Genomic DNA, 26,011 nt, shown 5'->3' on the forward strand with positions numbered 1-26,011 from the left:
TTATTATTACCTTTATTTTCCGCATTTTCCCCCTATTAATTGTCCATGTTCCCCATCATTAATAAAAAAGGAAATAATGAATTTGAAGTAATGAACATATTTCTAATATTATTATGAATTTTTGATTGAAGAGCTTTTAAAGTAATTTTGTGGGTCATGAATGACTTTGACAATATACAGATGGCTCTAGAATTCTTCTTCGAATAATGTTTTTAATTCCAAAAATAAAAAAAATACCCATGATGACAAAGAAAATCTATCACATGCAAGTACAGTTATCAGTATCTTCTAAAAAATTCCCAGACACCAAGTTAAGTAAACTTTGCCTACTTACCTACCATCTAAAAGAAAGTTCATAGAGATAAGTACTGGACCTATGATTGCATTAGCAAAGGGACTCCCATTTTAGGGAAAAAAAAGAATCTTAGTAACTTGATCTTTGAATTACCAGAAAACGTGAAAATTTAATTTTTATGCTCACAGACAGCAAGGAATTTTCAGAGGTGGGGACTGAACTTGGAACTGTATTAGCTAAACCAAATTACTAGTTATAGGAAAGAAATAGTGAAAGAATTATTATTCAAATTTATTTAATGTTGGTATATACATCATAATAATACCAATATAATCTTCTTATATAATATATCAAGACAGAATAGAGGACATATTACTTAAGGAAAGAAAAGATGGGGAAAGGGAAAGAATGATAATTTTCTACTATATATTTATCTTCTTCTATCAGGAAAAGTTGCCATTACAACTTTGGTTTTATTTACATATTCTGTACCTGGATGTACTGTTTTGTCTTAGGCTTTCATAATGATCTTTAAATTGCTAAAAGTTTCCAGTGAAATTGGTAATGTGACCATGCCACGGTGGTGAAACAAATGAGCTTTCTTCTCAGGGCCCTGAATCATAATGGAACACAATGTAGCCAGGCAGGGAGGCAGGAGCACTTCCCTTCCTGCCTTGGCTGGGCCGGGTTCTCCAGCAGCTCAAGACTCCTTCAGGACCAGGTTGCCTGCCTCCAACACTGGGTTTTTAAAGCTAGGAAGAATAAAGTGAATGGTTTGCACTAAAAAAAAATTGCCAAAAGCTCAGGAAGTGTGTTCTACCTATAAAGAATCCAGTGGGTTGCTCTGACCCTTAAATTCCTTTTTATTATTAACTTTACTTGCTCAAATTTTCCATTATCCTCATCATCAATAAAAATAAGAAATAAAAAGTTAGAAATAATGAAAAGTTTTTACCATTATTCTGATTTTTTTCAATTAGCAGCCTTTTCAAGAATTCTTTGCCATAGAGCAGTCTTTTAGATCACCTTTTAAAAGTAGTACAAATCAATCTTGGTTGTAGAAAGGTGTTTTTTATTGTTCTTTAGTTTGAGTTAAATTATGTATTAGCAAATTAGTATTGATTTAAAATTATGTGCATATTAGATTACATTTCTTTAGGAAACTGGGTTTGGATTTCATGGTATGCAATTAGCTTTTGCATTTGATTAAGACCAGAGACTTAGAATCTATCCTGAATTGTGATGCATAATAGTTTTTTTGACACTGAGTAAGTCAGTTAACCTCTCTGTGAAATAGTTTTCTCATCTACAAAATTAGAAATAAATTCCATTAACTCGTTTCAGGATTTTTATGAAGTAAGCATTTTGCACCCTAAAACTTCAACTTAAGTAAGAACTACTATTCTTATTGGGTTTCCATATTTATCATTTATTTGGTCTCTTGCTCAATTAATTTTTAATGGTGGGTTAAAGTATAGATCAACATTGTTTATTTCCTTAAATACTTCTTACTCACCATTTAAAAAGAATTTCCTTTTTACACTTTTTGCCATAAATTTATCATTATCATCTTCATCACCACTGTGGTCAACTTATTTTTGCTGCTATCTTCTGTCTATTATTTCTTGTTTGAGCATATTCTTCTCTGAATTAATTATTTACCCTAATACATAACTTTCCCCCTTCATAACTACAAAAGGAAATATATATGATATGTGAGCTCTAATTCTTGGATAAATGGTCAAAAGATATGAACAATCAACTTTCAAATGAAGAAACCAAAGTTATTCATGCTCATATGAAAAAATTCTTAAAATCACTACTGATTAGGGAAGTGAAAATTAAAATTGTTCTCAGGTAACTTTTCATGCTTATCAAATTTATTAATGTAGCAGAAAAGGAAAATGATAGATTTTGGAGTGTATATGGGAAGAATTGGGACATTAATGTACTCTTGTTGGAGTTATGAACTGATTTAACTATTTTGAAGGGCAATTTTGAATGATGCCAATGTATCATAAAATTATCCATAACTTTTGATCAAGCAATATCATTATAATATGTTGGTATTCCAAAGAAATAAAAAGAGGAAAGAGCTGATTTGTATAAAAGTATTTTAGCAGGTCCTAAAAATTAAGAGGTTGGGGATTACACCTTCTCGCAATATTCAAGTCAAGGTATCCAAAATGTAACATGAGATTCCAGTCTGTCTGCTAGAAAATGGAAAATAAACAAGGGCAGATGAAAGGAGCAATGGCGAAAAGCCAGAATACAGATTAAGACAGACTAACTGGAATAACAAAGTAAAGCCAGTACCTAAAAATCCAATGTGAAGACAAACTGAAGACAAAGAAAACATCTAGAAGAGATACCAAAGATGTTGACAGGAAAGATTAAGTTTTGGGATATAAATGCCCATATCATATGCTGCCTGTGCAATGCATACCTAATTGATGCTATCACTGTAATGGAGTGTTGTCATACCTTCTGTAAAAGTTTCCTGGTAAAGTATTTGGTAGAAAAATAATACTTGTCCTATATGTAGAATTGTTATTCATCAGAGTCATCCACTACAATACATTGGTCATGACAGGACAATGCAAGATATTGTTTAGAAATCGGTAACAGACCTCCAATAAGTGGAAATGAGGAAACAGGGAATTCTATCACAAATTAGGCATGGAAGTGCCTGGAAACATCAAAGGGGAGACTTGATCTGCAAAGCAACACTTAGATCACATAGGAATGGCCAATGACGATTCCAACAAAGAAACATCAGAAGAAAAACAAGAAGAGGATATTGACTATCACAGAAGTGATGAACAGGTAAGCATCTACCCAGAATGCAATAACAACAAATTAAGTGGATTGGAATGAAAATGGATCCACTGTTCAGCACAGACAACAGTCTTGCATTTAAAGAAGTTCATTGCCAAAAAATTAACCTTTCATCTTTTAATGAGATGGATATAGTTTGCAATGAAGAAATTCTTGGCAAGGACCACACACTCATGTCTGTAGTTGTTACCAGATGGAGATTTAAGAAAGTACTTCTACTGCTACATTACAGACCCAAAATGGATTTACTGTAAGAGAACTTTAGTGTCCTTTGGGACAGAGTTTTTCACAGAGACTATCACAGACACCTTCTCAGTGCATCACTTAACTCACATCACATGACCCAGTAGAATTATTCTGGAGGACCAGTGATCTCACAGCATACCATACTTCCGAATGTTTCTTCTGGCTGATGTGGGAACCAGATTTCTGAAATAGAATATTTATACCTTTTTGTACAAAAAAAGAATTAACAACTCAACAAGACGCTACCAGCACTCAGTTTGCAGATAGTGAAAACACTTCACAGTTTTATGTAGCTGAATAGTACTCGTCTCTTTGCTATGATTTCACAAGACAGATTAATAAATGTAATAGTGATATACATGTCACTTTCCTGACACTATTTTATGCATTTGATTTCATTATTTGCCTTGATATTTTGGCTTTCATCTAATCCTTGAAAAGCCACTGCAGTTCCCTTTTATTAATGATTGACTATAATTATGTTGCGTTTAACTTCCTGAAGACTTAGAAGATCTATTAAATTTTTATTTAACAGCATATCAATAGGGAATTCCATTAATTTTATAATTTAATCATGGAATTAAATTATAAATTTATATATAAATATGAAATAAATATATAAATATGAAATAAAACAAAGATGATAATTTAAAAAAATAAGAGGATGTCTATCAGTTGGAGAATGACTGAAGAAATTGTGGAATATTTTTGTAATAGAACACTATTGTGCCATTTGAAACAAAGAACAGAATGACTTCAGAAAAACCTGGGAAGACATGTATGAACTAATGATGAAAGGAAAATGAACAAAGCCAGGAGAACACTGCATAATAACATCATCAATATTTCATGATGATCAACTGTCATTGGTTCTGCTATTATCAGCAATATGGTGATTCAAAACAATCCAAAAGTACTCATGATTTAAAAATACCATTAGCCTCCAAAACAAAACAAAACTTGTGGAATCTCAATGCAAATCAAAGAATGTCATTTTTCACTTTATTTCTTTCAGTATTTTTTCTATTAGTGGTATGTAACTTCTTCTACAACATGATAAACATGGAAATATATATTACATGATGGCACATATATAACCCAGGCTAAATTGCTTAATTTGTCAGGGAGGGGGGGACTAAAGGGAGTGAAATAATTTGTAATTCAAAATATGAGAAAATAAATGATTAAAATTGCTTCTACATGTAATTTAGAAAAGATAAAATAGGCATTAAATCAAAGAAAAATATTTAGAAAATATAAAGAATGTTTAATCTGTCACATGTAATGGTAGATCAATTGTTACCATTTGGCAGAATATTTTCTTCTCTAAGTTCCATTTCTTTTTTAATTAATTGTTTTAGAATATTTTTCTATGGTTATATGATTCATGATTTTTCCTACCCCTCTTCCCTACCTCTTCCTGGAACTGACAAGCAATTCCACTGGGTTATATATGTATCATTGTTCAAAACCTATTTCCATATTATTCATATTTGCAAAATAGTAATCTTTTAAGCCAAAACCCAAATCATATCCCCACAGAACTATGAGATCAATCATGTTTTTCTTCTGCATTTCTCCTCCCAAAATTATTTCTTGGGATGTGGATAGCATTTTTTCTCCTAAGTTCCTCAAGTTAGATTATTTTTTATTTGATCCACCATTTTTTCACCACACTACTTTCCTATATTTTTATGAGATTCATAATATTTTAAATGGGATGGATTCATATGATTTCACTGAAACAGTTGATTCTTTTGACATCCCTGGGAACTTGACAACAACTTTATAACTGCTATTATGTGGCATCATCACTACATCCGACTAACTCCATTCAAATTACTCCATTTATGTTCATTGATCTTCATTCTATAAATATGTATTCTATCAACATTGTATTCTAGATACTTCATTGTGCATTGGAAAAGTCCATAGGCTGAGATGAAATATCTTTTTGTTTTCCACTAATTTTTCTTATTATTCATTTCTTTACTATACTGATAGAAACAAATAACTCAACTCCCACCATCAGATATGTTTCCTAGACACCTAGGTGACAGTGTATAAAGTTTGAACTTCAAAACAATGTGTATTCATACTCTGTTGATGTATTTATTGACTCTATAACATTGGCAAGTGACTTAATCAATCTTAGCCTCAGATTTTTCATTCGTCAAAGGAAAATATATTGTTAAAGTATTGTTCAAATATTAAGTTATTATTATTATTTTATTAGGTGTATTACAAGAGATCTCTAGGTTATAAATTTCATGATCCTTATGTTTGTGAAAGAAAGATTTCTTCTTCTGTTTACTCAGTGGGAGCACAAGAGGATCTCTGCATGAAACCAAACTAATTCCTTTCTGAAATATAGAGAATACTATTCTTGCTGAAGAGCTCTTTGAAGAGAACTTTAACATCACGTTGAAATTTTAAGAGTGATAAGTAATTCAAATGTGTAAGAAAAAAAGCGATTCATATAGGATTAGTCAATTTCAAGCATCATTATTGAGCTTCATTTATATTTTTGAAATGGTATGTATTCTTAGAATATCACATGCTTTTTAAATATATTAAATTAATAGAAATCCATCTAATATAAATTAATAGGCTTTTCTGGATTTTCTATGCTTCTGGTAACATTTATGCCATTATGTTTTATTAAAACTCATATAAAATGAAAAACAATGGCAAAATATATATTGTAAAATAGTAACAAAATAAAGTTTAAAAATAATGTAAAATGAAAATTAGTTTTCTTTTTTGTCCACCACCCCATTATTGAGAAATGTGAAAAACAAAACCCCTATTAGAAATAGGTCCATTCAAGCAAAGCAAATTACTATATTAGTTATTCTTACCTCATCAAAATTTCAGTTTTCTTTGAGTTCATCACTTCAACTTAGCATGAGAATATTATCTTTTATCAAGAGTACTCTTGGACTGTGTATATATTTTTTTTCTGAACAATTTTAATAGCATATGAAAAACTGAATTCTTGATATTTTTTGCTTTTGTATGGATTGTTCACCAGGTTCTATTTACTTAACTCTATTAGTTCATATTAGTCTTTCCAGGTTTCTTTGAAACCATTCCCTTCATTATTTTTAGAGGAAAAGAATTTCTTAACACATTTATATTCCATTACTTGTGTAATAATTTTCTACATCTGATGTCCATAGAAATATTAATTTCCTCAATTTCTATTTTTTTCCAGTGCAAAATAAGTTGCTCTAACTATATATATATATATGTTCTTTTTGTCTTTCTATTACATTCAGGCATAGAGTGAACAGAGCTATCAGGCAATCAAAGGGTACAAACAGTTTAATAGCACTGTTGATAGAGTTCCAAACTGGTTTCCAAAATGGATAGACCAGTTCACAGTTCTACCAACAATTTATTAATATGGCTCTTTTTCTACTAACCTTTCAGTTTGTATCATTTCCCCCTTTTTGTCAACTTTATTAATCTAATGAAGGTGAAGTGGAATGTCAGGTTCATTTTACTTTGTACTTTTCTAATCATTAGTAATTTATACAATTTTATAAAGCTACATAAAATTAAATTTACTCTTTTTCAGAAAACCTCATATCTTTGAACACTTATCAATTGAGAAATATCACTTTATTGTAAATTTTAATCATTGTGATATATTTTAGAAATGAGGATTTTTTTAGATTGGCTATAACAACTTTTCTTTTTTCTCTCCTTCTTTCAAAATTTTAGCTGCATTGGTTTCATTTTTATAAAACCATTTTAATTTATATACTTAATGTTGTCCATTTTTTCTCTAAATAAATCCATCCTATCACTTGTTTTGTCATGGAACTATCCATAAATTTGACAAGTAATTTCTATTTTCCTTTTCTAATTTGCTGAATGTATCTAAGTCCTATGCCTATTTGATGTTACTCTTGAAATACAATGTGAGATATTGGTCTAAACATCATTTCTACCATACTGCTTTCAAGTTTTTCTAACACTTTTTCTCAGTTGGTAAGCAGTAACTGAAATCTTCAGGAGCACTGTGTCTTTCTTTGAATAATTATGTATCCTACATAATTAATTACAATATTATTACAATAAAAATTAATTACAATAAAAATAACATTTAATTAAAATCCTGATAGACCTAGGATATGATTTACTTTTCAACTTTTTGAATGAGATTTTTAAGACTTCAAAGTCTACTAAAATATCATGAGTGAATTCAGCATTAAAACCTTAGTTTCTGATCAGTAATTTTGGATTGATTTTACAGATTGGCATACACATACTATTGTATATTTTGAAGGTTTTTTTCAAAGATAGGCTTAAATTTCTCTTTTCTATTGAGGTCATGTACAATTTGGAGGAAAGTCTTTGTTGTAGAATAACTGAGTTATTTTTCACAAGCACCTAACTATTAACTATTTATAAATTTGTAGAATTTTTGTACTTAGGAGGATCTTAGGCCAAAGGATTTGAGAAGTACAAATGTTACTCAGATTTTCAAGAGTGGCTAGAATAGACAAAAGTCTGTACATTCTAAGTTAGTTGTATTTTGATTCCCAGGAACATCCTAGAATGTATTATTTAGGTTTTAAGTTTGTCAGCATTTTGAAAAAGAAGCTCTGATCATTAAAAGACAGCAAATATGTGCCCCAAACTGGATATTCCAAATTAGCATCAAGTCCCTAGACTTATAGATCATAGCACTAGTCATACCAATTTAGTTCATTTAAACATTATTTCTTCAGCAATCATTCATTTTCTTTCCCACTTTTATTTCCTCATTGAAAAGAGGGGGAGGGGAAGGTATATGGAATAAAGGAAGCAAGGAAAGATATAACTACCTCTTATTTCACATAAGCATAGCCAAGCAAAACATCCCCACATTGTTCTCACACAAAAAGACATTGGATGTTTTGCAAGAGTCCATCATCTTTCTGTTAAGAAATAGGAAGTGTTCCACTTTATTGCTCCTTTTGAATAATAGTTGATCACTTAGTTGATTTGAGCTCTTATGTCTTCAAACTTAATATCTTTCATAATATTCAGGTAATATTATAATTTTTCTTCTAATTCTACTCATTTATATATGTATTGATACATACAATTATTTCCAAATCTCTTAGAAATAATTCTCCCCTTAATTTCTTAGAAATGATAATATTCTAATATTGGATCCAATAATATTCCAATTGTGGCAGGCAAATATAAGGAAATGTTATTGTGCTTTTGAAATAATTTCTCTGCATTTCAACAAAAGCAATGATAGCTTTGTTTAAAATAGTAAGAAAGGAACTGACTGACTTTTTGAAAATATTCTGTAATAATATCTGTCTTTTGAGTGATATGGTTGACTTATGGGGACAGAAAAAAGAACATCCCATTGTACTTATTGTAGTTGATTTTTTAAAGTGTTTGACTCAGAATAAATTTTTGCTCATAGAATTCCTACTTGCATTTCTCATATAAGATTAAATAGGAAGATCACACAAGAGATCTTTTCCCCAGCCATTAGACCGACCACAGAAAACAGAAAAAATATATTCTAAAATAATATTTACTAGTGAAGGATGCTTAGTGCAAAAACTAAATGGAGGAAAAAGTTTCTGAAGATAGGAGTGTTTTTTTTCAGTTATTTCTGTTTCAGATGAGATACCACTCATTGCAGCAAGCCCCAAATATTACTGAAACTCCTAAAAAGTTTCCTGAATATGCTATGTAGAAAAATTTACAAAAATTTGTGATAAGTAGTTGGATGTGTAGTTAATTGATTATTTGACATTCATATCAAGTAAGATTATCCAAAAGTGAAATGGAATGCTTTGATGTGTATTTAGTTCTCCATTATTATAGGTTATCATGTAGCTGAAATATAGTTATTTGTTGGCAGTATTGGAAAGATATATAGAAAAGATTCTTTGTTCATTAAGAGGTTGTATTAAAAAGATTACATAAAGTTTATTATGAAAAATCATGCCTGTTTAATAAATATTTCCAAATAGGAAAAGTGATCAAAATAGTTGGTAAAGTTAATTGAATATTCATGAAAACCTTCCTTTAATCATACAGCCAACATCTTAATTCAATGTCTTCATCATCTCCCACCAAAATTCTTTTGTGAGCTTCCTAATTGATGGTGTTTGTCCCTGGACAGTGAGGTAATCCTTCAGGATTAAAAGGGGTAGTGCCAGTGTAGTTCCTGCTGTCCTGTGGTACTACTCTTGTCTGAACTTGGATCTGGCTCGCTTTCTCCACTCCTACACACTTCCCTTTGTGTGACCCCCTTTCCCTTCCCCAAGGAATTAATGTTAAAAAACGCTGACTCTAAATAAAAATTTAAAAAGTGACTTTAAAAAAAAGGAGCTTCCTAATTGGTCTCCCTGACTTAAGTTCTGTTACCATTTCAGTACACCATACACATCCCTTTCAACACCTTTTTTCATACTGTGCCTTGTAGGTAAACCTTGCTGGCTTCTCCTGGCATTTTGGCTATCAGCATCAGCAGAATTTCAGTGGTGAACATATACCCCAGTTTCATTTATTTTGAAGGTAAATCATTTCTTAGTTGAGGAAGAGAGATGGAAGAAGTTTTCAAAGCTAGACTTTATATCAAAGGCCTAAGAAAATAGTTCTTCTGGAAAATCAAATTTTGCTTGTTTTTGCCAGAATTTTAGGACAGACTCTTTTCTACAACTGCTTTCACAGGAACCAATACCCAAAATAGGTAAATTAATTCTTTCAAATTCTGTTTTTAATTTCTCTTTTGTTGTAAAGCAAGTCCACATTGACTATAGGTCACTGAATGAGGAATTAAGGGTAATGTATACTGAGCCTAGCTTGATAGCTTGGGACTATGATGTGTAAGCTTTAAAAGATAAACACTGGTTCAGTTTCATCCATCATGTAATAAGAAGTCATTGGAATTGAATAAGAAAGGAAAAATACTTCTTAGTCTTTCTTGTAGTCACATAAATAAAATGATGAGAATGACAAATAGAGTTTTGTTTTCACACAATTTTTACTTTTTCAAAAATATTTCATTAATTTTTGAATACTACTGTAACTTCTAAATATCTCAGTCCTAGTATCCTATTGGTCCATAATTTGCAATAGTTGATTATAATACTTCATAACAACATTTGCATTTGAAAAAGCCATTTCAACATTTATTCTACTACTGTATTTCACCACTTGTCTGCCCAGAAGAAGGAAATTAAGCAGATGAAAAAAATACATCCCCTTCCCCACTCCTACAGAAGGGTTCTAGCCCTAGCTTTCTGAGTTTCATAGTCAACTAGTTCTGGATGCCCCCTAGAATTTTATTCATAAAACATGTATCTGGGTAGAGATACAATTGATCTTTTTTTATTTATTAGTTGCATTAGTGACATCAGTCTTAGATGTTAGGTCCAAAAATATATATATAAGGTTAGGCATTAAAATGGAAGGTAATTTTTCTTCCTTTTATTTTTTGTTTCATTTTATGAAAAGAGGAAATTACTTATACTATTTTTAACTTTTTCTATAAAATCTTTTATTTTTAGCTGAAAAATACTCTCTTCACTTTTGAAATACATATATCTATCATTCAAATAGAACTCAAACCAACTGAAAGTTAGAAAATGTAGCTATTCTTTTATATCGTTCTAATTGTATTATTGATTACATATACTTTTGCAACATAAAAGTGGATTACATTTGATGCTTCTTACCATTTTCAAACAAATTTTAATGCTTATAACTCTAATTATTTGATCCTTTTATTTAAAATCCTGTTCTGATTCTACCTTCTGGAAGATATAAATGATGACTGGTTTCTGAAAGCCCATGAAAACAAAATGACACCTCTTGAAGGTCCTATCAAAGTAGAGAAGGACTTTGAATATGGACACAGTATTAATCTCTATATTTATTTTCTGAGGACTAGTTTAGTGAACTTATCTGAAAACTACTACCAAGGTATTATTTTATACTAGCAATTCATAAATATATCCTAGTAAGTAAAAGTTCAACTTTTTTGGTATAGCAGAAAATTAAAAGGGACAGAATTCTGCCTCATTGAAGCATTGTTTTGATTTTGTTTGTATTGCTAGCTAGAAATTTGATATAAAATATAAGTAATAACCTCCATTTATTGATAATTTTTAAATTTTTTAACTGCAACTACTCTCAAGTGAAGCCTGGTAGCTTTGGTCATGGCCTTATCTTGCTTCCTAATATATTTTATTCACATGTTATGAGTTTATACTTTAAGGTAGGTTACTATAGAAATACAAGTCTTATTGCCCCTTTATGTTCTTGAGTACATTAGAATGCACACCGATGAACTACCTCACCTGAAACATGTTATGTTATGACAACTTTAGCAAATATTTCTTTTTTTGGCAAAAAGCCTCTCATGTTTTATTAAACTGCAAACAATATTGAATGCTTTTAGGGAAGCACCAATATTTTACAATTAGTTCACATAAGACATACACATTCTGCCAAATCACTATGTTATGAAAAATTGTCCAAAGAAAACAGTGAGACTTATTGGAAAATTGAGATTAAGTGAACAAAACTCAAAAATTTTTGTCATTATGCATTAAAATAGATAGACATGTAATAAAAACAAAGACAGTTTAATATGTTAGATAAAAACATATAAATACTCAAATTGTTCCCTAATATATTAATTAAATTGGAACAAATTTGAATTTGAAAAATAAGTATACTAGCAGATCTTGCTGCATTCAAATTATACATTAAAATGGAAATTGAGTCATAACTTATAGAAAATCTTGAATTTGTTTAGAAACAATGTTTCCTCAGTTTTTCAAAGAGAAACTTGACTATTTTATAACATCTATTTAAAGTTATTAAATATGTACTCTATTCCATGGATTCATGATGATGTTTTTTTCCTTTCATTCCTGAAGGCTGACCTGTCCAAAACTTCACATATTAATTTATCTTCTTTCATTTCAAGATATTTATTCTGTTTTATAAAAATAAGAGCATATAATGATCTATTTATTTCTTTGATGAACATGAGGGTTTTAATTCAATGATTAGTCATTCAATAAGTTTGAAATTTGGTTCCACTGTATTCATTGCTGCACAATGATTTTCTGTATCTATTTTCATCTTAGAATTAAAAGAAATAAATAGATAATTATAATTTTGGATTTCAAAGATCAAAATCTTCTCATCATAATGCTAGCCAATCAAGCTTCAGGTTCAGGACAGTCCCCACTCCCTTGCAACAACCACCTCTTAGGCAAACTGGAAAAGGTAACCAGTCACGGGCATGGATCCACAGTGCTATGCAGACTCTAGTAAAATTTCTTTCAAAATGTGAAGGTGACATCAAGAAAAATTTATCAATTTTAACTGTAGAGTCCAACAAATCTGCTTTGAAGAAATGAAAAATTTACATTTCTTGTCAGAAGAATACCAACTTCTCAGACCTGAGATAAGCTGCAGTTTTAAGCTGTCAAAAATACCAGCAAAGGCAGTGAGGTACAATGGAGAAAGTACTGTATCTGAAGTCAGATTATCTAGGTCTAAATATTGGTTCCACAAATTTGTACCTCTGTGACTAGATACTTAACCACTGTAAGCCTCAATGTTTGCAGCTATAAAACAGGAAGGTTGGGTAAGTGATCTTTAAAGTTTGCTCTGTCCTAAACATCTGTGAAAATAAGAAAATTCATATCTGTTTGATGTTTTTAAAATATTATATATTTCCCAGTAACATGGAAAAACAATTTTAATAATTGTACTTAAAAATGTATACTTCCAAATTCTGTGCCTGCCTAACTTCTACTTTCTGAGACAGAAAGTAATTTGAAATAGGTTATACATGATAAGTCATACAAAATAAAATTTCATATTAGTTTATGAAAGAAAACAGAGATAAGAACAAATAAGAATTTTTTTAATGTGCTTTGATCTGAATTCGGATCCACGAATTATTTCTGTGGAGGTGGATAGCATGTTTTATTGTAAGTCCTTTGGAATTGTCTTAGATCTTTATATTTCTATGAATGACTGCCATTTATGATTAATTATTATACAATGTGATACTGTATATAATATTTCTTTTATTTGCTAAAATCTGACCAACTACTAGATACAACTGGATCAGTCCTGATAAAACAACAACAACAACAAAAATCCTATAAATGGCAGTATCCTTAGAATATCTAAAACTTTGAGATTTAAATCTTATTGAAGTTCTCCACTAGGGGGAGCTGTTTGAAGTACAGAGAAACCTCTTCCTGCACTAAGTGCACCATGGTTTTTAATGCCATGATTATACTTCTAATTTTTTCCCATTATTGGAGATGAATAGATTAACCAAAATCCTACCTGACTCGCCTACTTTGGGGTAGGAGTTTGATTAATGTGAGAAGAGCAGTTTGATAAAAGGCCAACACTTATTTATTCTGAGAAGAAGATGGGATAGGAAATAGGAGGGAGGAAAGTAATATGGTCATTCAATTATTTTATCACTATACCTAATATCCTATACTAAAATTTCTATGAAACCCTTAATCTAAATGCTTTCTTGGGCAGAATCTTCTTGCCTGGCAAAACAGGCCTATCTCAACTACACTGTGCATACTGGAAATATATTCCCTATCTATCTACCTACGCTAATTAATGAGCACTAACCATCAAACAACCTCCTTTAAGTAGTTCTTCTCCCTCAACTGTAAATAGTGAAACTGCCTGTCACAGAGACACAGATACAGACTACTGCTCTCTCAAAATTCTGAAGAGAAAATCCCTCAGAGACATCTCTTTATCCCTCAAAGTTATGAGGAGAAAAAGATCCCAGAGAGATCCTTCTCCCTCAATGTTATGAGTAGAAAGAGACCAACTGTCAAGTCCATCCTTTTTTATATATAACTTTCTCATCTCCTAGGTAATAGAACCTTAACTCTGGCTCATGAAAGTCTCTCAGTGCTGTTCTCAGCTGTAAAACTCCTACTTAGAAATTCTGCTCTTAAAGAGACAGTGAGATTAAGAAAACTCCTTTTCACACTAGGCTTTCAGGTAGTATGATATTTTTTGGATCTCCTGAATCTATTTTTTAGGTCAATTGATTTTTCTAATGAGATTTATCAATTTTCTTGTATTTTTAATTATTTTTATTGTTTCTTGATGTTCCATGGTGTCATTAGCTTTCATTGTCCAATTTTAATTTAGGAATATTGTTTTCTTCACTTAGGTTTTTTTACCTCATTTTCCATGTGACTAATTCTACTTTTTCAAGAATTCTTCTCTTCAGTGAATTTTTGTATATATTTTTCCATTTGGCCAATTCTGTTTTATTCATCTTTTATTATTTTGTCTATTGTGTTTTTAAGATATATGTGATTGTGTGCCTCCTTTGCCAAACTGTCAACCCCTTTTCGATGAATTTTTTGTGTCATTCTCTTTTTTTCCTAAACTTTTCCTCTGTGTATCTTATTTAATTTTTAAAACACTTTTTCAGTTCTTCCAGGTATTCTTTTTGGTCCTGAGACCAATTCATGTTTTTCTTTGAAGCTTTGAATATAGCATTTTTAAACATTTTTTTTCTTCTTCTGAATTTGTTTTTATATTTCTTTTACCATTGTAACTTTCTATTATTAAATTATTTTTTCATTGGTGTTGTTGGCTCATTTTTCCAGTCTATTTTCTTATATCAAAAATAACTGTTAAAGTTGCAATCTGCTCTTCTGCTATGGGGGGAGGGGCTGTTCCAAGCTTCAGGAATTTTATGCAGATATTTTCTGAGCTAGTTCTGGTAGTCTATCAGTTTTAAGTTCTTCTCAGGCAGTATGATATAAGGAGAGGTGTTTACTATTCTTTTGGCCTTTTCTTTGGTCTGTGAGTGACCCAAAAATTATTTTATCCACTGTAATTTTCACCAGGATTCCTGTTCCTTGAGGACTTAGTGTTCCATTGTACTAGTATTCCATCTCATATTAGAACTGAGACCAGGAATATGACTCAGAATTATGAACCATATAAGTATAAGATCAATGTGACAGAGTATTCAAAACAGGAAAGGGGCCTTTATTATTTCCTTTTAATGAGTTGCTTGACCCCTTTTCTGTCTGTGGTCTGAGAGCCTTGTAGGTCATTGTTAATGTAGGTCAACAGCAATGACTGTTGAATCACTTTTCCACAAGGTCTACTGCTGGCTTGCTGAGATATGAGCCACCCTGGTATAGAATGTATAGAATGTGCTAGACTTCATTCCACTCTCATCTCCCTATGGTAGACCTTTCCTACTTCTTCTAAGTTGTTTTTGGTTGGAAAATGGTTTCACTCCTTCCTTTTGTCATTTCTGTTGCCCAGACATTATTTTAAATATGTTTGAGAGAAAATTGGAAGAGCTCAGGTGAGCCTCTGCCTTTTGTCTACTGTATGGACTCCACCTCCACCTCCTACCTCAGACTTATACTCTTTCAATGATTTGCCCTTACCTTCAGTATGACTAACTTTCTGTTATATCCACAGAAAACAAACATTGAACAGCAGTGAAAGAAAGTTTGTTAAAAAAATTGAAAACCATATAATATTTTCCTTTATTGTTATGGATGAGGAAACCAAGGAACAATGAAATAAAATTGCTTCTCTAAAATGACTTGTCTAAATTGGAATTCCTCCCTTCTTTCTCAAGATATTGAGAGGATAGCAGTGGAACACTGTGTCGATCTTTCTGATATCCCTTGCTCTTTCTACATGACCACACAGTTTTCTTCTTCTGTTGTACAATAACTTGTTGACATTCTTTACTCCACTTCTTTTGCAGATTTATACTTTGGTAATATGTTGTAGACTGCTCATACTCACCATATATCTTTCCATTACCTTTAGGAAATATTAATTCCTCATTTGCATTGGTACTAGCCCTGTCTTATTGCCCTATAGCAACAGTGGCAAACACTTTGTTTTTAATTGAAAAGGCAGGTCTTTGCTGTTGTGGGAAGCATGGGATCAGTAAATTTGTTTTAGAGTTTCTTGGAAGAAAGCGAGCTTGCTCTCCTGCTTTTTAAACAGTATGCAGGTCCTTATCCATTTTTCTTTTCTCAATGTGTTACAAATTCATGTGGACAAGTGTTATAAAGAATAAATTAGGTAACCTGAGTAGGGTCAATGAATGCAATTTGTGTGTGAGGAAGGATAAAGGGGATATAAATGATTATAAGGTGATTGGAGGAGGAATGAAGGAAAGGGAAGGTATATAAGAGATAGAGGAAATGGGGTATGTAGGAGAGGGCAGCTCAAACAGGTTTATTCCCAGAGGCTTGAGTCAGAGAATACAGGGAGGAAACTAGGGCCAGTAAGAAATGTTTAGGTTTGGCTGGAAGGTTTCTTTTGTTAGTTTCTAAAGTCTCTTGAGGGAGGAGTCGAGAGGGCCCCTCCCTGCCAGTCAAACTGATGGTTGGAGGAAGTCTTGAGGTAGGTACTTCCTTCCAAGATGGATGCCCCCATTTCTTTCAAGAAATAAAAGAAAAATGATTCCTTCTCCTTGAGCTCTTGTCTTAATTTTCGACACAATGATTCACCAAAGGGTTTGAATAGGTAACAAGGGGATCTATTAATAGCAGGGTCAGTCAGAAGGGGAAAGTGGTTCAGGATTTCTAACTGCTGCTAGGGAGAGGGGTGATGGTGGGAAATGGGTCATGGAGAGGTTTAGACAGAGAGAATCCAGCTCTCCCAGTCAGGAAGATTTGACTGCCTTTTAAGTAAAGTCTTTCTCAAATCATTAAAACTAGGGGTAACTTATTTGAGGGTACTCTACTTGCCTATAGAAATAAACCCACAATGTCTAATCACCAAGCCCTCCCTTCCACCCAGGACTCAAAGAAAATTCAGGGAAGAGGAGGGATGGAGATGGGAGAGCAGGGAGAGGTCCAGAGAAATGAGATAGATCCAAATTTCACAAGACAAAATAAGCACAGGCCAAAGCCGAAGTAATTAGGCCAAAGCCAAGAGGTTCAGCCAAAACAAAAGCCAGAAGGGAAAAGCCTCGCCAGTTGGAACTTTACCTCTATTTATAGCTTTAAGTTCTAACTGACTTTCTGAAGATTCTAAGATGTTTAACTGACTTTTTGTGACTGTTAGAAATTACAGAAGCAAAAAGTTTCTGTTAGCCACCTTGCATTACATATCTGCTCATATGTATTTTTTTGGAAAATTTGCACCTTGCAACATTTTCTGGTTGCTAAAATCTAATGGGTTACTACTCTGATTCTAAGTTAAATTATAACTATGCTCTTATCCCTATCTAAGTTTTGTAAAATAATAGAAAGGGTTGCTTACTCCTAAACTATGCTAAGACTAGTCTAAGTTAAAACTAAGATGGGTTGTAGGAAAGGCATAGGAAAGGAATAGGGTTTCAGTTTTGCAAAAATTTTTAACAGAAAGGAAAAGCAGATTAAATGCAAACATTCACAGTCTTAAAGTTAACATTTGCTAACAAAAACAAAGTAATAAATTCTATCTATGTACTTATCTAATTTTATGAACTAGCAACAAAAGTATCAATTAAGAAAAATTTTGCAATCTAAATTTCCAAATTCTAATTCATCTTCCTAAAGTTAGTATATGGATATATTAGTACACTTATGCCTATGTTAGAAATGTTAGTAAGAATAAGTAAGACTGATATTCTTTGTAAGTCTTTTGGTTAAACTATAGACTTAAGCTATGTACAGTATTTACAAAGAAAGTTTAGAAAATTCTGTCTCTGTTCTAACTTTTCAAGCTAACTAACTATCCCTATGTGTTAGTAAAACTTATTGCTAAGGATTAGTAAGCAAATACATATATACACTATTTACAAGAAATGTTAGGTGATTTGAGTAGAAGGTGTCTGAACCAAGGTAAGATGAAAATTCTGTGCTAAGGCCAACAAACTTCTCTCTTAAGTGTAAGTTTATGTTTCACATGTAGATGTGAAGTCAGAAAATGTTCCATGTGTTGTTTAGTGTGACCTTTCCGTGTAATGAAGTGTTATATACTTACTCCACTGGAATTCTTCTGTAAAATGTATATATTGTGTGGTTGGAATCTAAAGTGTTGAATGCAGTGAGAATTCTGTTGGGTGTAAGTTATGTTTTTCAAATGCATGTGTCCAATGCTGCTCCAATGCTCCTCTTCACAGTGTGGTTTGTTGTCCCATACACCGATTATGTATTTGATCACGGATTTTTTTTTGTAGTCTTCAGGTTTGCTGTCCTTGTGATGATCTGCGAAGTCAGCAATGCCTCACTTGTGTTGTTTGATGTTACCCACGCACTTGTCATCTTGTACTGGAACTGATGTTCTGTTGTGTTGACTTGTGTTGTTTGATGTACCCACGCTTGTCATCTTGCACTGGAACTGATGTTCTGGTGTGTTGACTTGTGGCAGGAACAAAGTTCAAATGTCTATGAAATGTGATTAATCGTTTCTTCTTTTTGTTGTTGTTGTTTAAAAAATATGATTACAGGTAACAAGACTTCGTGATAAAGTCTTTTGTGTTTTTATTTATTTGTCAGTGTCAGTGTCTAGGTCTTGGATTGATTGCAAATCAAATGTTGAGTCTGCTGTTGATTCTTTTTCATTGTCATAATGGTTTACAGGTGATTCTTTTAAGATGTAATTGGGATTGGGATAATCATTTGGGTGTAAAATTTGGTGTAATATCTGATTATTCACGGGTTCTTGGTCTAATTGTGGTTCTGATTCATGCTCTGATTCTATAATCTCATGTATAGGCTGTGGACTTTCTAAGGATTTATTTGATTGGTTGGTGCTAATTTATCTTTGTGCTGTATAATGACTGGGTCTTGTGGTTGTTGTTGGGACATGTCTTTTGCTGGATTGACATGAGTGACATGGAACCAAGGATCAATTCTAAATAATCTCCTTTTTTTTTACAAATTGAATTTATTCTCAATCCAGTATCATTTGTATCTAAACTAGAACTTCCTTTAGCACCATCAGGCAAGTCAAGTTCAGAATCAGAAATACAGAAAGCAGGCTTAAAGAGCAATCTCTCTTTCTCATCGAGAGTTGGAGAGTCATTATCAGTTGTGGAAACTTCCTGTTGGCTTTTGCTAAGGGCTGTAGAAATGGAGGTTTGATTTGATTCACCATCCACTCTGACATCTAAAGAACTGTCAAGCCTCAAATCAGAAGTTTTCCCTTTGGTTCTATCTGGGAATGTATGGTAGATAGTTTGTGTTCCCTTCAACACTGCAGATATGACTACTGTCTTAGAAGCTGACTGATGTTCTCTATCTTGCCCTGAAGTTTGTGTGACTGAAGTCAGATGTGTTTTATCTTCAATCACTGACCAAGCTTCATTACTGATGTTATTAGCCACACTGGTTACTGGGGATGACAACTGTTCCCTTTCTCTTCCCCATGCTTTTGGTTGGAATTCTTCAGCTAAGGGGTTGAGAAAGGTGGATGTAGAATTTACTAAACAGCTGCTATCATCCTGCAACTCAGTGGAATGCACTTTTAAATCTAAGTTTTTGCCAATATACTGATTTGTTTGCTCTCTAACCTCTTTCTGTGAGGTGTCTGAAGCAAATGAATGGAATAGAATTTTGGCATTTAACTCCCCTGAGGATACTGAATGCATTCTTTTCTGGATACATTGTAAATCCTTGCCATAATGTTCTTTATCCAAGTTGCCCCATTGTTTTAGACTTGGAATAAAGAGAGGAGTTTGAGGTTTTGATGACTTTGAATACGTTTGCAAGCTTTTGCAAGTGCCTATATGATCCTTATGCTTCTCATCCAATATTTTTGTGATGGAATGAGAAAGCTGATCCCTTATATAGTTATCCTCACTATTGCCATATATTTCTCTGCAGATCTGCATTATTTCTTCCCATTGTTGATTATCTACCACAGACATATCTTGATATTCTGTGTAGCTTGCTTTAGACATCTGTTTTGTTTTGCCCAGTTCTTTGATATTATTTTTCTCACTCAGGCTACACACTCTCACACCCAAATTATAACAATTAGACCTTTTTAAATTAGGAACCTCGATTAATAGTGACTTTGGCTTCATTCCCATCTGTATGTATCTTTCCATTTCTTCTATGGATGGGGATTGGCTAAATTTCTTGCATGCATGGCTACAGCACAAACCATTATGTTTGCTTTCCTCACTTCTTTTTGTATCATTATTGTTTTTGGACCATTTTGTGTTGTAATAGGTCCTTCTAGTACCTCTGTCTTTGATTATTATTTGATTACAATTGTCACTCTTGGAAAAGTCAATTTGTTGCCTAAATCTACAAAATTTTAAGATATGACCTGGACTTCCACAAAGAAAGCACCATGGGGAAAATTATTTTGATCTTTCAGTGTTAATTGTAGGTTGCCTGTATTGATTTTGCTTCTTACTAGTTTGGAGGGCAAATTTTTTTGTTTCCTCTAATTCTTTTTCTCTTTTGATGTGTTTCAATTGCCTTCTCAAATCAGCTATGATTTCATCCTTGTCTGAGTCAGTTTGTCTTGCTATCCTTGCTTCCTTTTGCTTTGAATCATGGATATAGGATGCATGTTGTCTTACGTCCTCCAGTGGCAGTGATTCCCACTGTGGACAGTTTTGCCTAAAGTAATTTTGTATTGGGATTGATGTTCCTTTTACAAATTGCCTACGGATATGATCTAAGATGTCTTGGGCATGTGTATCACATAATCCCAGGATTGTCTCAGTTGCCTCAATTACTCTATCGAGGAAACTACTAGGATATTCCTCTTCTCCCTGTCTTAATTTCTCGAATTTTTGCCATGAATTTGGTCTTTTAGCATGGTTTCTCATTGTTTCTAATAAATCACAATTACACAAGTTTAAGAGAGTATCAATTAGAAAACACATTGAAATCCAAACAACAGATATTCTTCTTCCATTTGCTTTTACTATGGATTCCCAACAAATTGAATTACTTAGGATTATATCATTGTAAATAAAAGCAGTTGGAAATGTAATATAGCATACTTAATGATTTCCCTTATATCAATATTGAATAGAATCATAGACCTTTAAACTTGAATATATCATAGGATCTTATGTTTGCATCATGGCATCATATAGCTATAAGGACCATAAAGTATAATCTCTTTGTTTTACTGAGGAGGAAATTGAGACCCAATTGAGGAAACTGAGTAAGGTTAAATTACTTGCTTGGGATCCTCCAGTCAAACTCCCTCTATTTTATTGATAAAGGACATAAATTGTTAATTTTTTTACATCCCCAAGCAGCATGGATTGTCAGTGAAAAATTGATTATAACTTATGTTTTATTTTTATCACAATATCTAGTGTTTTTTTTCCATTATCCAACTTAGACTTTTCAGGATCATTTTCATAAGTATACATATTTAGATTTTTTCTAAAAAATAATATATTGCATGTTAATCTATTTCCTATCTGTTATCTAATTCTACAGAAAGCATATCAAGTGGGCCCTATTTCAAAGTGAGACTGTTCACCTGTTGGTAGCTACACAAATTATAAGCAGCGCTTTGTAGGGGAAATTAATCAAGCATTATAAGGCTGATTTTACAAATTCATATGTATGAAGTAATGATGAGCAGCTAATTATCTATTTTCTGTGGGTGGTTGGTTCCATCCTGCCGCTACCTGCTTTTCACCCAATTTCTGTTCAGGAAAAGCATTCTGATTTATTAAATGTAAGTGTAAAGTTAAACATATTGCTAAAAATATTTTTGTGACAAAGCCATACTAATATTCCTTATGTTGACCACATCACTCTCTCAGCATTAATAATCAGAAAATGTTATAGAGTATCCATCACAAATTAAATTTCTTAGCTATTTCCTACCCCTCACTCCAAATGCAGTCAAAGGTATTAGAGACCATATGCTGATATAATTCACCTCATTCTATCTGGTTTTGCCAGGTAAGTTTTGTGTCCAAATGAATATTAAATTGATGTAGTGTTCTCCTTATCTAACCTTTCTAATTTTTGAAGAAATATTCTATGGAATTGAACATGTCAGCTGTTCTGAATACAAATATAATTCTACTGCAATGATAGCAATTATATTAAAGTAAAATCTTTCACTCACTTAATTCCTTTGAAAATAACCTAGATATCTTACCAAAAATTAGGCAGAATTTTTGATGTTTCTAAATTATGTTTTTTCCATGAATTCACAAGAAGCCATGTCCTAAAATATATTTTTGTAAGCAATACAAATAGACCCACTTGAACATCTGTTTTCTCTGTTTTCTCAAATTTCTTCTCAAATTCCTAAACAAAAATCCCCGCAGCAGTTCCTTCATGGAGCCAGATTGTTCATCAAAGGATTGCCCAAATTGTTCTCTTGGAACTGTTTGTTGAAGCTGATTAATGTGGTGAAAATGCTGAGCTCCAATAAGCAGTGCTATTTGAGTAGGGACCTTGGAGAGTTCCTTAGGCTGCTCTACTAGATCCCACTGATGAGCAAATAAAGCACATACTTTTCTGATACTGTATTAACTCTTTCAGGACAGTAACTGCTAATAAATATATCACATTCTTTTTTATAAGTTCATTTATTTATTTATTTATTTGTTTTTGTATATTTTCCCATGGTTGCATGAGTCATGTTGTTTCTCTCTCCTCCTCTCACTTCCTTTCCATAGTAAATGAGCAATTCCACTGGGTTTTACATGTGTCATTGATCAAGACATATTTCCATATTATTAACATTTGCACTAGGGTGATCATTTAGAGTCTACAATCCAAATCATGTTTCCATTGAACCATCTGATCAAGCAATTATTTTCTTTTCTGTTTCTACTCCCACAGTTGTTTCTCTGGTTGTGGATAGCACTCTTTCTCATAAGTCACTCAGAATTGTCCTGGATCATTGCATTTCTGCTAGTAGAGAAGTCTATTATATTCAATTGTGCTACAGTGTATCTATCTGTATAATGTTCTCCTGGTTCTGTTCCTTTCACTCTGCATCAATTCCTGGAGGTCATTCCAGATCACATGGAATTATTCCATTTCTTTATTCTTTTCAGCACAATAATATTCCATCACCAACATAAAACCACAATTTATTCAGCCATTCCCCAATCGATGGACATCCTCTCATTTTCCAAATTTTTGCCAACAGAAGTGGTATGGCTGGATCAAAGAGCAGGCATTCTTTTAAAGCCCTTTGGACATAGTTCCAAATTGCTGTCGAGAATGGTTGGATCAATTCACAACTTCACCAGCAGTGCATTAATGTCCCAATTTTGCCACATCCCCTCCAACATTTATTACTTGTTTATTACTAGGTGTGAGGTGGTACCTCATAGTTGTTTTTATTTGCATTTCTCTGATTATAAGATATTTAGAACACTTTTTCATTGCTTTTTTTTTTAACCCTTATACTTCGGTGTATTGTCTCATAGGTGGAAGATTGGTAAGGATGGCCAATGGGGGTCAAGTGACTTGCCCAGGGTCACACAGCTGGGAAGTTGCTGAGGCCGGGTTTTGAACCTAGGACCTCCTGTCTCTAGGCCTGACTCTCACTCCACTGAGCTACCCAGCTGACCCTTTCATTGCTTTTTGATAGTTTTTATTTCTTTATCTGAAAATTTCCTATTTATGTACCTTGTCCATTTTTCCATTGGGGAATGGCTTGAGTTTTTATACAATTGATTTAGCTCCTTATAAATTTGAATAATTAGACCTTTTCCAAAGGTTTTTATTGTAAAGATTTTTCCCAATTTGTTGCTTCCCTTCTAATTTTGGATGCATTGGTTTTGTTTGTACAAAACCTTTTTTTTATTAACATTTATTAATATACATTTTTAACATGGTTACCTGATTCATGCTCCTCCTATCCCCTTCACCCCCCCCACATTCCCCCCACCCATGGCCGATGCGCATTTCCACTAGTTTTGTCATGTGTCCTTGATCAAGACCAATTTCCCAAATTGTTGGTAGTTGCATTGGTGTGGTAGTTTCGAGTCCACACCCTCAATCACATCCACCCAAACCCTTGCGTTCAAGCAGTTGTTTTTCTTATATGTTTCCTCTTATATGCAGTCCTTCCTCTGAATGTGGGTAGCATCTTTACCATAAATCCCTCAGAATTGTCCTGGGTCATTGTATTGCTGCTGGTACAGAGGTCCATTACATTCAATTTTACCACAGTATATCAGTCTCTGTGTACAATGTTCTTCTGGCTCTGCTCCTTTCGCTCTGCATCAGTTCCCAGAGGTCTCTCCAGTTCGCCTGGAACTCCTCCAGTTTATTATTCCTTTTAGCACAATAGTATTCCATCACCCGCATATACCACAGTTTGTTCAGCCATTCCCCAATTGAAGGACATACCCTTCTTTTCCAATTTGTTGCCACCACAAAAAGCTCAGCTATAAATATTTTCGTACAAGTCTGTTTATCTATGATCTCTTTGGGGTACACACCCAGCAATGGTATGGCTGGATCAAAGGGCAGGCATTCTTTTATAGCCCTTTGAGCATGGTTTCAAATTGCCAGCCAGAATGGCTAGATCAGTTCACAGCTCCACCAGCAATGCATTAATGTCCCAAGTTTGCCACATCCCCTCCAGCATTCATTACTCTCCCCTTCTTTCATTTTAGCCAGTCTGCTAGGTGTGAGGTGATACCTCAGAGTTGTTTTGATTTGCATTTCTCTAATAATTAGAGATTTGGAACACTTTCTCATGTGCTTATTGATACTTTTGATTTCTTTACCTGAAAATTGCCTATTCATGTCTCTTGCCCATTTATCAATTGGGGAATGGCTTGATTTTTTTATACAATTGCTTTAACTCCTTGTATATTTGAGTAATTAGACCCCTGTCAGAGTTTTTTGTTATAAGGATTTTTTCCCAATTTGTTGTTTCCCTTCTGATTTTGACTACATTGTTTTTGTTTGTACAAAAACTTTTTAGTTTAATATAATCAAAACCATTTAATTTACATTTTGTGATTTTCTCTAACTCTTGCTTGGTTTTAAAGTCTTTCCTTTCCCAGAGATCTGACAAGTATACTATTCTGTGTTCACTTAACTTGTTTATAGTTTCCCTCTTTATATTCAAGTCGTTCACCCATTCTAAATTTATCTTGGTGTAGGGTGTGAGATGTTGATCTAGACCTAATCTCTCCCATATTGTTTTCCAAATTTCCCAGCAGTTTTTGTCAAATAGTGGATTCATGTCCCAAAAGTTGGGCTCTTTGGGTTTATCATACACTGTCTTGCTGATGTCATGTATCCCAAGTCTATTCCATTGATCCTCCTCTCTATCTCTTAGCCAGTACCATATTGTTTTGTTGACTGCTGCTTTAGAGTATAGTTTAATATCTGGTACTGCTAGGCCCCCTTCCTTCACATTTTTTTCCATTATTTCCCTTGATATTCTTGATCTTTTGTTATTCCAAATGAAATTTGTTATAGTTTTTTCTAATTCAGTAAAGAAGTTTTTTCGTAGCTTGATAGGTATGGCGCTAAATAGGTAAATTAATTTGGGTAGAATTGTCATTTTTATTATGTTAGCTCGACCTACCCATGAGCAATCAATGGCTTTCCAATTGTTTAAATCCAGTTTTATTTGTTTGGAAAGTGTTTTGTAGTTGTTTTCATATAATTGCTGTGTTTGTTTTGGTAG

At 32.9% G+C, this 26,011-nt stretch overlaps 1 protein-coding gene and 1 pseudogene across 1 annotated transcript in view; both read left to right on the forward strand.

Moving 5' to 3' along the window:
* The window catches only part of DPP10 (dipeptidyl peptidase like 10), a 963,744-nt gene that overhangs the window by 76,299 nt on the left and 861,434 nt on the right, over window positions 1-26,011 (forward strand). The window lies entirely within an intron of this gene.
* LOC123239344 lies at window positions 2,661-3,387 on the forward strand (annotated as a pseudogene).

Source organism: Gracilinanus agilis, chromosome 3, assembly GCF_016433145.1.
Source record: "Gracilinanus agilis isolate LMUSP501 chromosome 3, AgileGrace, whole genome shotgun sequence".
In the NCBI taxonomy this organism is placed as follows: Eukaryota; Metazoa; Chordata; class Mammalia; order Didelphimorphia; family Didelphidae; genus Gracilinanus; species Gracilinanus agilis.